Genomic DNA, 12,957 nt, shown 5'->3' with positions numbered 1-12,957 from the left:
CAATTACTTATGATTTTAACAAAGTATAAGGACCTATATGCAAAAGTACATGAGGTCTCATTTCTAACATACTCAAAAACAAAAACAAACTGGATATTCATAATCTACGGAAAATTCTACCCCAAATCGATGTATAATTTGTGTATGTTTAAGTTTAGATAAGTTAAATTTAAATTAATCAAATTTTAACTTTCAAAAATAAAAATAATTTAAAATAAAAAACAGATGATATCTATGCCTACGGCACGGCCGTAGGCATAGTTCTCGGCCAGGAGCTACCAGGAGGCAATAGCCCCGTAGGCATAGATGGAAAACTATGCCTACAGCTTTGCCGTCGGCATAGCTATACCACGTGGCAGCTCCTAGTAGAAAAACAGATGATATCTATGCCGACGGCCGCCGTCAGGGCCGTCGGCATAGATTTGACGGCGTCGGCCCGCCGTATGTCCCCGGGCCACCAGAGCCACATCTATGCCGACGGCCTAACTATGCCTATGGCTGCTGTAGGCATAGATCGATGTATGCCGACGGCCTTACTATGCCTACGGCTGCCGTAGGCATAGATGGAGCTATGCCGACGGCTTTTCTATGTCGACGTTTTTCCCTAGGCCGTCGGCATAGCTCCAGCTATGCCTACGGCAGCCGTAGGCATAGATAAGGCCGTAGGCATATAAGGTTATTCCGGTAGTGATTAGACTGGATTTCAATCGATGCTGTGCTCTGGCATCAACCTTGTAAGATGTCACCTCTCAGTTATTATAGATAGATTAGCTTATATGCTTGACGACTGAACACTTTGCTGCTGCACTTCCGTTAAGCTTTTTTTAAACAACTGGCGTTTTTTTCTGGGCTGCATACACACGTTGACAAATGTATTAGCTAGATTGGTGAGCACAAGACCACTGGTGCGCCCTTGCCACTAGAGTACACTAAAGAGTACCATGTTGATCTTCAACAATGAACTGGGAACATTAAAACAAATACAACATATACGACAGTAAAAACTACGCTGCTTCACAAAGATCACACGACCAAGATCTGAGAATTCTCACATGTGATATGACGTTGTTGCTCCTAAGCAATGCTACTTTGGTTGGGTACTTCCACCGGAACCACTGCTAAACATGTACGGTCAACTTGCTGTATGGAGTCGACACCATTAGTCGCCCTTCTCCTGCACATCTTCAGTTTCCAGTGCTGCTTCAGCCTTCTTAAGCAAGTGGCGCAATTTCAACAGCACTTTGTCCACGTATTCACGGACAGCAACAATGTCTTCATAGATTTCTGAGATTGTGTCCCTGTCTAACAGATCTTCATATTTAGGTGCATCAAGCTCGATCAAGTTAGCCTCCTCAGGCGAGAACATCTCTAAACAAACATATACTTCAGTCTTTAGCCAAAATGAAAACTTTCCAGCATATGCATACTAAAATTTTGCAGAAAAAAAAGTAAGATTCACCTTGAAAGTTTTGACAATTGGAAGAAGATTAGCATCGGGATCGACCATTGTCTTCAACGCTGTTGCAAGTTTGACTAAATCCCAATCCTTTGCGTCAAATCCAGAAATGGCCTTCAGATGCTTATCAAGACCAAGACTTCTGCGCAAGAACTTTGAATGTTCGTTTTCACGTAGATCAGCATGATACACCTTGAGAGCCAGCTGTAGAATATCTTCATTAATCTGGATACAAATGAGCATTTGCTTAATCACTGAAAGGAACATGAAAAGGCAAAATTTTCTATAAGATGACTTGAACAGATTGAGTTCCTATGAATGCCTTTCATCACTGGTAACGTGGCAATAAGGTGTTATGGGGGCACGATGGATCAGAAAGGAACATTACATGACAAGATAGCAATAAAGCAGAAAACATTGCATACTATCAGACAAGAGAAGGACAAAGCTTAGTAAGCTCACCCACTCTTGCTTGACAATATTAATGCCGTGTCGAGAGAAGAGCATATCCAATCCTTTGCATATGGGGAGCCGGTCCGCCTTTGTGAACACAGATTGTTCTTGAGGGATTAAAAGAGGCATGAGATTCCGCATACCCCACATAATCTCCCTCACTCTGTCATTGCACACACATGCTCGCCTCTGAAAAAAGGAATGGGTTACATCGTGCTGTTGCGCATGCATGAACAACTAGGGAGTTTACACAGTTAGACAAACCAGGTTCTCTTCGATTATTGATTTATATTCGGGACTTCCAACAATGATTAGTTCTTCAGGGAGGCAGTACTCGCAGATCAGTCCGATCATTCGGCCACCTACTCGCCTGGTGGTGAGGTTGATGGCATCATACTTATCCTCGAACCTACGGAAAGCATGTATCGCGAGGAACTGAGGAACAAGGGCAAAGCGTGATTAGAGAGAAAAACATAAAGCTTGTAAAATACTCCCTCTGTAAAGAAATATAAGAGCGTTTAGATCACCACTTTTGTAATCTAAACGCTCTTATACTTCTTTACGAAGGGAGTACTTGTAATTATGCAATGTGTCTCCATGAGACAGGATTGTGTCAGCCACAAATATAGCCCTGCTCGAATCTTGGTTTAACCTACTCACGCGTTAATGCAGTGCTTACTGATTGGTATGTGAAAAAAGGGAAGAAGAAAAAAAGACATGGTGGCATCCTTAGCAATAGTGTATCGTGTGTGAGTGCTCGAAACTTAGTTTTGGGGTGTGCACACGTTCATGCGTGATAGTATCATGTCTGCACACCTAAATAATACTGTACATACATAGATTTAGTGTTATGAGTTGGTTTAGCTGCCCTAGCAAGGTTCCGCTTATAGGCTGAGTTTCTTAATGCTTTCACTCTAGTTTGAAGTGAAAAGAAGAGGAAATTAAAATGGTGTGATGACTAACACAGTTGTGCCAATAGTCGCCCACGAAGTAGGTCCAGGTGTCCTGCAGGGAAACAAAAAGAGGTTAATCCGTCGGATGGTGCTTGGCAATGGCATCGTCAACGACAGAGAAGAAACAAGAAATCACGTAGTGGTCACCTCAATAGTTTTGTGGAGGAAGTGCAGATCAAAAGAGAAAATTGCGAATCCGGATGGTGTCTCGAATAGCAGCTTGCATGCCCCAGAAATCTTCTTTTTATTTATTGCTGGTAAATGAATGAAGCAAAACATAAATCAAGCAAACGTAAGTAAGTAAGCTGTGGATCTGGGACTTTGATATAATAAATCCAACTTTAGAAAGGTAGGTGAATAAACAAAGATCTGCCGGCCCTAGCTAGCAAACGCATCGGAATAATCCAACTTTAGAAATCGCCTCGCCGGTCCGCCTCACAACCGAATCCGCATGTACAACGAGGCAAAGGCTCGGATCTACAGTAGATTTCATTGCTTGCCCTAACGATTCCAGCTTTGCTCCGACACAGCGTTGGAGAGAGAGACGCGGGGCGCGGGGGTAGAGTAGATAGTTGAGGCGACTTACGAAAGTTGGTGACGGGCGGAAAAATAGGAGAAGCCATGTTGGAGGTGGTCGTGAGCATCTGCAGGCAGAACGAACGATGTGCGGCGGGGTGGGGAATCCAATCGAGTTATATTAGGGAGGGAAATTGGTATTTGGTAATTGGAGCGGAGGGCTAAACCTTCCCTTCTCTCGCGAGGAGTCCCAGAGAAGGAACGCTCGATCGAATTTTTTTCCTTTCCTTTTTCTTTTTCTATTTTCTGTTTGTTTTTTCTTCCCTCTATTTTTCCTTTATTTTTGTGAGATTTGGCTAGAACTCTTCCTCGTACTCCCACGCGTCACGTGCCCATTTGCCATTTTATTCTCAACTATTCTGATTACTCTAGCAAACAAGGGCCGTTGAAGGTACGTAAGATGAAGGGTCATCGACATAAGGGCGGATTAGTAATAGAAGGTAGACAAACGAAGGGTTTGACCAAGGCAAAAACTATCCAAATGATCACATAGGTGACCTAGTTGGGTATATATATGCAAAAAAAACGTAAAAACAAGAGGAAAGATTTCATGAATTCATGGTATGTGATGGTCTCAATCCCTGATTACCCATTCTACTGACACCGAGGGAGCAACAAGCATATGCAATAGTTTCCTGGTGTTGGCAATGTAGCAGCTCGCGCATCCTGGCCCTTTCAAGACGGGGTTGTAGAGGTGTGCTGCACCGTTTCACTGTAGTACGATGCAGTGTTGCCACAGCATTCTGCTGCAGAAACTACAATGCTACGAGTTGCTACAATAAGAGCAATGCTACATCTACGAAAGAATTATGTACTTTTTACGTGATTAGCCTGTTGGCAAATTGTGACTAGAAATAGAGGGAAGGAGGGGCCCACCGAGTGGAGGGAAGGTTTGGTGACATGCCTGTAATAGGCCCATAGATGTACGATTATTACTACAATAAATAATTCTAGTAACATGCATGTGTACTGTAATCGAAGATTGGGGAGTCCGCAGGGTTTGAAATCTCTCATGTTTTCTAGGGTTCCTGAGGATTTAAGGGATTTAGGAGCAGCCGACATGTGTAATTCTAGGCACCATGGTTGGTACAATTCTTGTATGCGCCTTGCAACTGCGATGGGTCAGGTGGTGGGGTCTCGTCCATAACTGAAGCTACCTCTACCTCTTTGTACCTCTCTTAGGGAGATATCTTTTGGTCTGGCCCCTTCGCGTGTTCCTTCACAGAGCCACCTCTCTCTCTCTCTCTCTCTCTCTCTCTCTGACATGCACACACACATATTGGCCAACAGCAGCGGAAAAAATGACAATAATTGTATGGTGCCCTATCCATAGGTCTCTCAGTTCTCTTCTCATCCTCCTCGCTTCCCCATTCCTCCTTCTTCCTACAGCTGAAATCAATGTGAAGCTGGTCTTGATGCTCCTGCCATCGCAGGACATGTGATGACACCATGCCAGGTTCCATGTGACGACACCGTGCCAGGTCCGAGGATTTTCGGCATTGTATGATTTTCCGTGATGTTAAACGGCCAGATCCGGCATTGCCGCCGAGGTATATTCACCCCCTGGTAGCCTAGAACCTGAACAATCTACTTCTTTTACTCTCCAACCTAGAGCATTGTTTTAAATAGCAGGCTACGTCAAATAGCGCGGGTCCTCCAAATCAGCTATAGCCGGCTATTTCAGACTCTTTTTTCTGACAACTGTACATGAATCTATAGCCTGTCATTTAGCGGTACCCTGCTCAAACCGCTATAGCTGTACGTATGAAGAAACTCCATGAAAGCAAGCTATCACTCCTATGAGACGACTAACTCATAATTAAGATTCACCACTTTGGAAACATGGATGAATATGAGAAACAAATAAGAGCATGCTACTTTTAATTAATGGCACAAGAAAAATAAGATCACTTTGCTTGAATTATGCATGAATCGACTCTTTGCCGAGCAGCAAAGTGCGGGCTCTTGGCAAAGGCTACCCACCGTAACAGAGCCGTCAACCACTGACGAACTTGCTGTGTGGCATGTTGTTGCCGTGAGCCTACTGTATGGCTCTTGACATATGCTTCCTTTGCCAAGTTTCTTCGAAGAAAAAATTTGGAACGGAAATGAATCATATGTCATGACTTTGGCATGACTTTGCCTAAAAATAGGACCAAGAAGAATGCATAGTGCCAAATTCTCGCCGAAACGGAAATGAATCAACATTCCGGCAAAATATTGGCAACTATTGCATTTCAACTAGCGGTACCTGCAAACACAAACATATATGCAACACCACAACCATATGCAACACCACAAACATACATAGATCTAGCTAGGCCATAAAAAGTGCATGTGCACATTGTTGGAGGGAGAAAAAAGTAGATCTACAACATAAAGAAAGCTTTCCCCTTACTTACCTATCAAAAAAGGTAATTTAACCACTTAATTTGGATGAATCTATGGTGCAAATGAGGTGAGGAGGAGGAGGCAGCCGAGACAAGCTTGGACGAGGAGGTGGAGAGAATGAAGTGGGGAAAGTGAATGTGGTAGGTGGCTGTCCAAAATATCTAGCTGGTCTCAGGTTACTAATGGCGCACTACCAAAAAATGCGCCATTAGTAACCCTGGTTACTAATGGCGCACCATCTGGAGGTGCGCCATTAGTAGTATTGCAAGAAAAATGTTAGTAGTGGCGCACGGGGTGAGTGGTGCGCCATTACTAGTTAAAACTAGTAAGGGCGCACTATGCACTGGTGTGCCATTAGTATTTTTGGAAAAAAAAAAAGTTTGGTAGTGGTGGCGCACCATAGGTGCGGTGCGCCATTAGTGTCCATCACACTAATGGCGCACCAACACATGGTGCGCCACTGCTATATAGTAGTGGCGCACCACATCTCTGGTGCGTCATTAATGTCAATATTATCTATAGCCCTTTTCCTAGTAGTGCCCGAGCCGCCGCCACCCCTCACCCCTGCCGCCGTCCCTAACCAGCGCCGCCACCCCCTTCGCCAGCCGCCCCGCACCACCCCCGTCGCCGGCCACCCCGCACCGCCCCGCCCCGCCCCCGTGCCTGAGCCGCCGCCGCCCCACGCCACTCCCGTCGCGGGCCGCCCACACCGCCCCGACCCCGTCCCGAGCCGTCGCCGCCCGCCCCGCCCGCCCAGCCGAGTCACCGCCACCACCCGCGCCGCCCCGCCCGCCCGGCCGCGCCGGCCCCGTCACGAGTCACCGGTCGCTCCACACCGCCCCGCCCCCGTCCCGAGCCGCTGCCGCCCGGCCGCACCACACCGCCCAGCCCCGCCCCGCCCCGCCAGATACGTCTAGCCAGCACCGGATAGGTATTGGAACGAGCATGAACCGAAACAGATCGAGTCGGAGATTACGCTACCAGGATTCATAGTTGGCTGCCGCCTGCCAGATTCCCACCGCCGCGCACGTCAGAGCCGACTCCGAACAATGCCGGCCTCACGCACACACCTCTGGCCACCCCCAACCACGCCGGTATATAGAAGTGGAATAATTATCTTATAACAATGACTGGCACTACTTACAATCATTGGATCATTTTCGCCATATCATTACATTTTCCTAACCCAAACAACATTTTTTAAATGCTCTTAGGCTAGGGTGGCGAGATGCAGAGGAGCCCTGGGAGCAACTATGGTCAGGGCGGCTGTGTGAGGAAGAGAGAGGTGGGCAAGGAAGTGTTGAACTAACTGAAGTGGGTGGAGGTGAATAGCTTAGGAGACTACGCGCTATTCTTGGGACTAACATGCTCCAAAGAAGTGTGCGTACCAGCAAGCGGGACTGGCGACGTGCAGAGGAACCATATTTACTTGTCCCACCATAGTTTCTTACGGAGAGACGATGAGATCCCTAACAGTGCCAATGTGTTCTTGACGACATCCAACAATGATGACTGTGTATATTACGAGCAAATCGAAAGTGTCGGTGATGCTGTGGAAGGCATCATGTCAACAGGTTACTACATGATGGGTGACGTCCGTCCTCCCATGTGGCTTTTACCTCCGATATCGAACTAGTTTGGATTCGACTGCATCAACAATTAATTCAGTTCATCACGGTTTACTCAACAACACTTTCTTGTAGTTATAGTTCTGATTTCCCTTTTTACGGTTATGATTTGGTAACTACAGTTTACATAATGTGAACCTCTTTTTATTTCAACGAAGGTCGAACTATTATGTTTTTTATTGGGGTTTAAGTAGCCATGCATGCTTGGAAATCCACTTTGCGATCACCAATTTCGCTATTCCAGTAATCTGTACTTTTCAGTACTTGCCAAAAGGGTCATCCGCCTCTCCCTGAAATTTGGCAATGCAAAATTTGGTTTGGCCATATGGCACCTTTGGACTGTGTTCCTGGTAGACTTTGTATTTGTAGCTTCTAGTGTGCATTGGCGGAAACGTCTTACACGATCTAGGGCGACGTGCTGCATGTTAAATAGGCAGGGTGCGAGCCTGAGATACGCGTACAAGAGTTGGTTGAGATACAACTTGATGAAGAAGAAAGATAAGAGAGATAAGAGGATAAGCTAGCTAGTAGTTACAACAGAATATCTCATGCGCCTAGCTATCCTGGAGAAGTACTCAACCTCCTGTACGTCTTCTGTAAGTGACACATACGGGACACAATCATGTGTTTAACATCTAGTACATGTGGTCATATTATAAATATATGCAACGCCACCCCTCGAGGGTTGAGCAATCCACCCAAATATCCGGAAACCCTTAATTTTACACATGGTATTTGTCCATAATATATATGTGGTTAACTGTTGAGTAGTCCACCCATATCTTGCCGATCGAATCGGACTGCATGAGCAGCTCATGTTCTAACTAGTCAACTGATGGATGCCCCAAACTATGTGGAATTTGAACCCTTTTTTTGTCAACAAAGTTCACTGTGCTAAAAGGAATAATTAAATGAGGAACGGCCAAATTAAATTCCAGCTAAAAAGGAAGTACGACAGTCATGGTTAGAAACTACTAGTAAACCATTAAAGAACTCCTAACTAGTCACCCAGCGCTTTGCTGATCTGGATGTTTATCATTTCTTGTTACTGTTATGATGGTTGATGGTCTACAATCGCTTGTTTCATACTCTGATACTCGCTGCATTAATAGTTCCCTCTAGTCTACCGGTGGCTGTCATGCTATGGAGATGAATCAGGGAGATTAAAGGAGAGAAGTTGAGAGATTTAGGCGATGTTTAGTAGAAGAGGATTTTTTTCTAGCTATGTGAGCCCAAGATGTGTGATGCTCAGGAAAGTATGTGTCTGTTTTGGAGATCAACCTCCTTTTGGAGCATATTCACTACTGGACTCGCGGTCTATGCCTACGGCCCAGGTCCATCGGCATAGGTCCTTTGCCGTCGGCATAGGTCTATGCCTACGGCTGCCGTCGGCATAGGCCCGTCGGCGTAGATCACGTCAGCGTAGTCTTGTCAGATCGTCGGCGTACTAAAGCCGTCGGCATAGCAGCCCATTCCTACGGCTTCCGTACAGCCGTCGGCAAAAAAATGGACGAGACGGCGACTAACGGCGCCGTTGCGAAGTCCGACCAACCAGGAGTTGCCACGTGGCAAATCTATGCCTATGGCTTTGCCGTCGGCATAGCCTTCCACGTGGCAGCTCCTGATTGCTGCTGGTCGTGGACTATGCCTAGAGCAAAGCCGTAGGCATAGATGCAAAACTATGCCGACGGCTCTGCCGTAGGCATACATGCCACGTGGCAGCTCCTGGTATCACAACAGCCATCTATGCCTACGGCATTGCCGTCGGCATACTTGCTGACCAGAACCAAAAAAAATTAGCCGAAAAGGCTAGCTATTTACAAATGCTTATACAAACACTAATAAGCTTGCGCGTGCAACGCACGTTTGGACAAAAACACATGATTTGAAACAAGACCAGATGTGGATAGATTTCTCAAAAAAAATGAAATTTCAAGCAGTGACAACACCTAGTTCATCAATCATACTAATAATTTATAATATCATTCTCCATGAATCAACATACTTGTTGAAACAAATATATATCACACGCCTTTGCATAAATTATATAATCTTTTATCTCAATGCACAATTTCTCAACATATGGTGGCCAAACGTTTACAATCTCCTGTAAATGAACTATAGTATGTGAACCATTTGAAATTTCGGTGTCATATTGTTACAGTATAATCCAGTCAGAAATTAGAATGCCCTTGTTGGGCAATGAACCATTTTAAAACTTCATCACCATCGTACCTACATACATATAAGTGTTGTTCAGTAAATAACCATTTATGTATCAACTAAATTCAGTAAAGGACTATTACTATGAGAAAATCAAGTGTTGTTCAGAAAAGAAAAGTGCCCATTATCACTTCAGTTATAACTGCTACTGCTAGCTTCTCTTGCTTCCCTCCGCATTGTAAGGGTGTAGTATTTAGCAACAAAACCTTGCATATCAAATTATATGGAGAACATATGCTGCAATGAACCATTGACTGATCTAAAAACCAACATTGGCATCCAAACTGGCCCAGCTCTCCATCTAAAAATAATCTTAAATAACAAATAAAAAAATTGCAACATCAAGTGAATTTGGGCTGAAGTGAATTTGCCTTTGGTTGACCAATATTCTTCGTCTTTTTGTTCCAATATTCTTCATGTTTGGTTGACCAAACACCATCTCATATTATGATTTATGAAGCGGTCATTTAGTAACACCACAATATCCCAAAGTAGCAGGCATTTTATTTTCCTAAAAAGAAGTAGCAGGCATATTCTTAAGCTTCTATACAAGCTTTGCAAAGAAATTTTATAACCCCTCTAGGTTGTCTGAGCAACAGTACTGATTCCAGATTGCCGGTTGTATCTCAATTTGAAATCATAAGTTAAATACTTGTGACAACCTACCCAGAAAGTCTCAATCTCAAGTATCATTGCTTCCAAATAAATTACTGTGATGCAACAACAGTAACTTGTAGATGGCAAACAGAATGAAATTGTATCAAAACGGACCAAATCTTGCCAATAAACTCAACACATAATAGAATTAGACCTTGCAATTATGGCAAGTTACAGCCATCAAATTTATCTGCTCTAATTCGCAACAAGAAAACTTTGATTTGTGATATGATGATGACCAGGCAGCCAAGGAGAAGTCGACATGCAAGAGAGGAGTCGTGACTTGGCGACCGTGGTTGTTCTCTGCACATACCTTGCTGCGGTGTTCGTCCTCCACTCTAGCGTCCTGCGTGTCCCGTCCTTGCCTCCCCGCGCCTTCCACACGACATATCTTCAACCTCCTAACCATCTTTGATGCACTGACGTTGAGTTAAGAAATCTGCCAGGAATGACATCGAAAATTGATAGTCAAGCACAATCCTTGAGATAACATGGTTATCGTAAAAGTACCAATATCTATCCGGAGACCAAACCTACTAATTTAAACCACGCTTCAAATCTTGCGCAACTTCTCCTATATAGAAGCGTGGTTTCTTCTCATGTAGATGTGGGAAATCTGACACAAGTATATGCAACAAAAAATTCTCTAGTGTCATACGCACAAGTTAAGTAGTTAACAAAAGTTTACTTCCCACTACTAATTTTGCACTTGTCATAATAAAGAAAACAGAGCTCGACATCACAGCAACAAAAGTGGTAGACTGGGAGCCTGGAACCATGCACACCAAATCACAGAGCAGAAAAATAGCAGTACTACCTGGAGCAATAAGAAACTCAACGGACTGGGGCAACATTTGGAAAGAGACAAGCAAGTACTACAACAGCTAGCTAGGCTGAATTGAAGATCAACCAAAATCATATCAAGTGTTTGTTGAGCATGATTATACACGGGAAGGGGAAGGGGTTCACGGCATGTACCTTTAGGTCATGGCGTGGCTTGCATCTCTCCTCCTCATATGCATTGGTTTGCATCCAATCCTTGCAGTCCAATCCATGGGCGCCCCCCCCCCCTCTATGCATCTCTAGAACAACACGACACTTAAATTTCATCAACTTGCATTGCTACTTAATAAAAGAGGAGCAAGATGTATATGCTGCATAAAACATACATGGAGAAGCAAGCTGCTTGAAAACAGAGGAGATCCATGATGGTTGTTTTCATTCGCAACAGAAGAACTCAAAAAAATGTGCAAGTGTATGCTATCTATGGATACACCAACTCCATCAAGTACCTAGCACCCAAACTAAGAAAAAAAATCATTCATATGCAGCAGCCCAAACTCAACTTTGAGAGAGCGGACTGATTAACATTTTTTTGTTGGGTTGAATTTTTCACAAATATAGATAGAAGCACTCCAGAAGCTATCAGAATAAATCATAGAGGCTGGCCGAACTAATTGGCGCACTCAAACGATACAAGAGAGCGGCCTGATGAACACATTGTTAGAGACGCACATATAGCTAGTTTTTGTAGATCAATTAAGCTACTAGCTTGGTTGCTTCTTTTAGCTAGCATACACGTACGTAATTTGTTATAGCATACATAAACCTAACACACTTTCTTTATCAAAATTTCACAACTAGAAGAACTCCAGCAGCTAGCTAGGCAGAAGTGAAGATTGACCAAAATCATATCAAGCAATGTGAAGCATCATTATACAAGGAAAAGGGGGGAACAGAGGAGTGTAGAGGGTCTCACCATGGGGGTGCTTTAGCCGATGTAGTGCACCGCCATCACGCCGTGGATGGAGCCTCCGTCACGCCATGGATGGAGCCGCCGTCTCGCCGGAGTTTACCCGCCGCGTGCGTCCGCCCCACAGCCACCGGGTGCAGGAGAGCCGACCACGAGGGGGAGCTGCCCGTGGGACTTGCGGTGGGTGTCAGAGAGGGCGGAGCAGAGTTGCCAGCGACACACCAGAGTTGGAGGGGACGCCACCCTCGAAACCCTAGCAATGGGGAGGGGTCGTGGGTGAGCTCTCGGGGACGCGAGAGGCGGATCTGGCCGGAGGGAAGGGAAGAGCGGCGGCAAGGGAGCTCGGATCTGTGCTGCGCGCCGGCGAGGGCCGCTGGTACAAGCAGGAATCGAGCGGTGCAGGTGGCGGCGGTGAGGTTTCGTGGGTGGGGTGGGGGGAGGGAGAGACGAGCGAGAGGGAGAGGTGTGCGGTGGATTTATGTCTTGTTTTTTTTCTTTTCCTCCTCCTTTTCTTTAGATGGATGTATGTGGGGTGGAGAGATGGATGGATGGATGTGAGCCATGTCATCAATCCATGGCATATTTGGTTCCACCAATGAGAATTAAGCTCTTGCAATTGTATTTTCTCCTCTTATTTCGGGTAAACACTTAACAACTTTGGAGAAGGGCATCGGCCTAAATGGCTCGCTCCTTCCCATGCTTTCCGACCGGGCTGAGCCGACCACGGTAGGGCGTGGTAAAGTTTCAGCGCTTTTCGGAGAAGCCTAACCGGAGGTCGCTTGTAACCTAAAATGATGTCCAGAAGTGGTTTGTCAAATCAAATATGATGTCTTTACGACATGTGTAGGTGTAGTGCAACCAAAGGAG

This window comes from Triticum urartu, chromosome 7A (assembly GCF_056163025.1).
Source record: "Triticum urartu cultivar PI428250 chromosome 7A, HENAU_Tu73, whole genome shotgun sequence".
NCBI classification, from domain to species: Eukaryota; Viridiplantae; Streptophyta; class Magnoliopsida; order Poales; family Poaceae; genus Triticum; species Triticum urartu.
Note: the sequence above shows the minus strand (reverse complement) of the source record.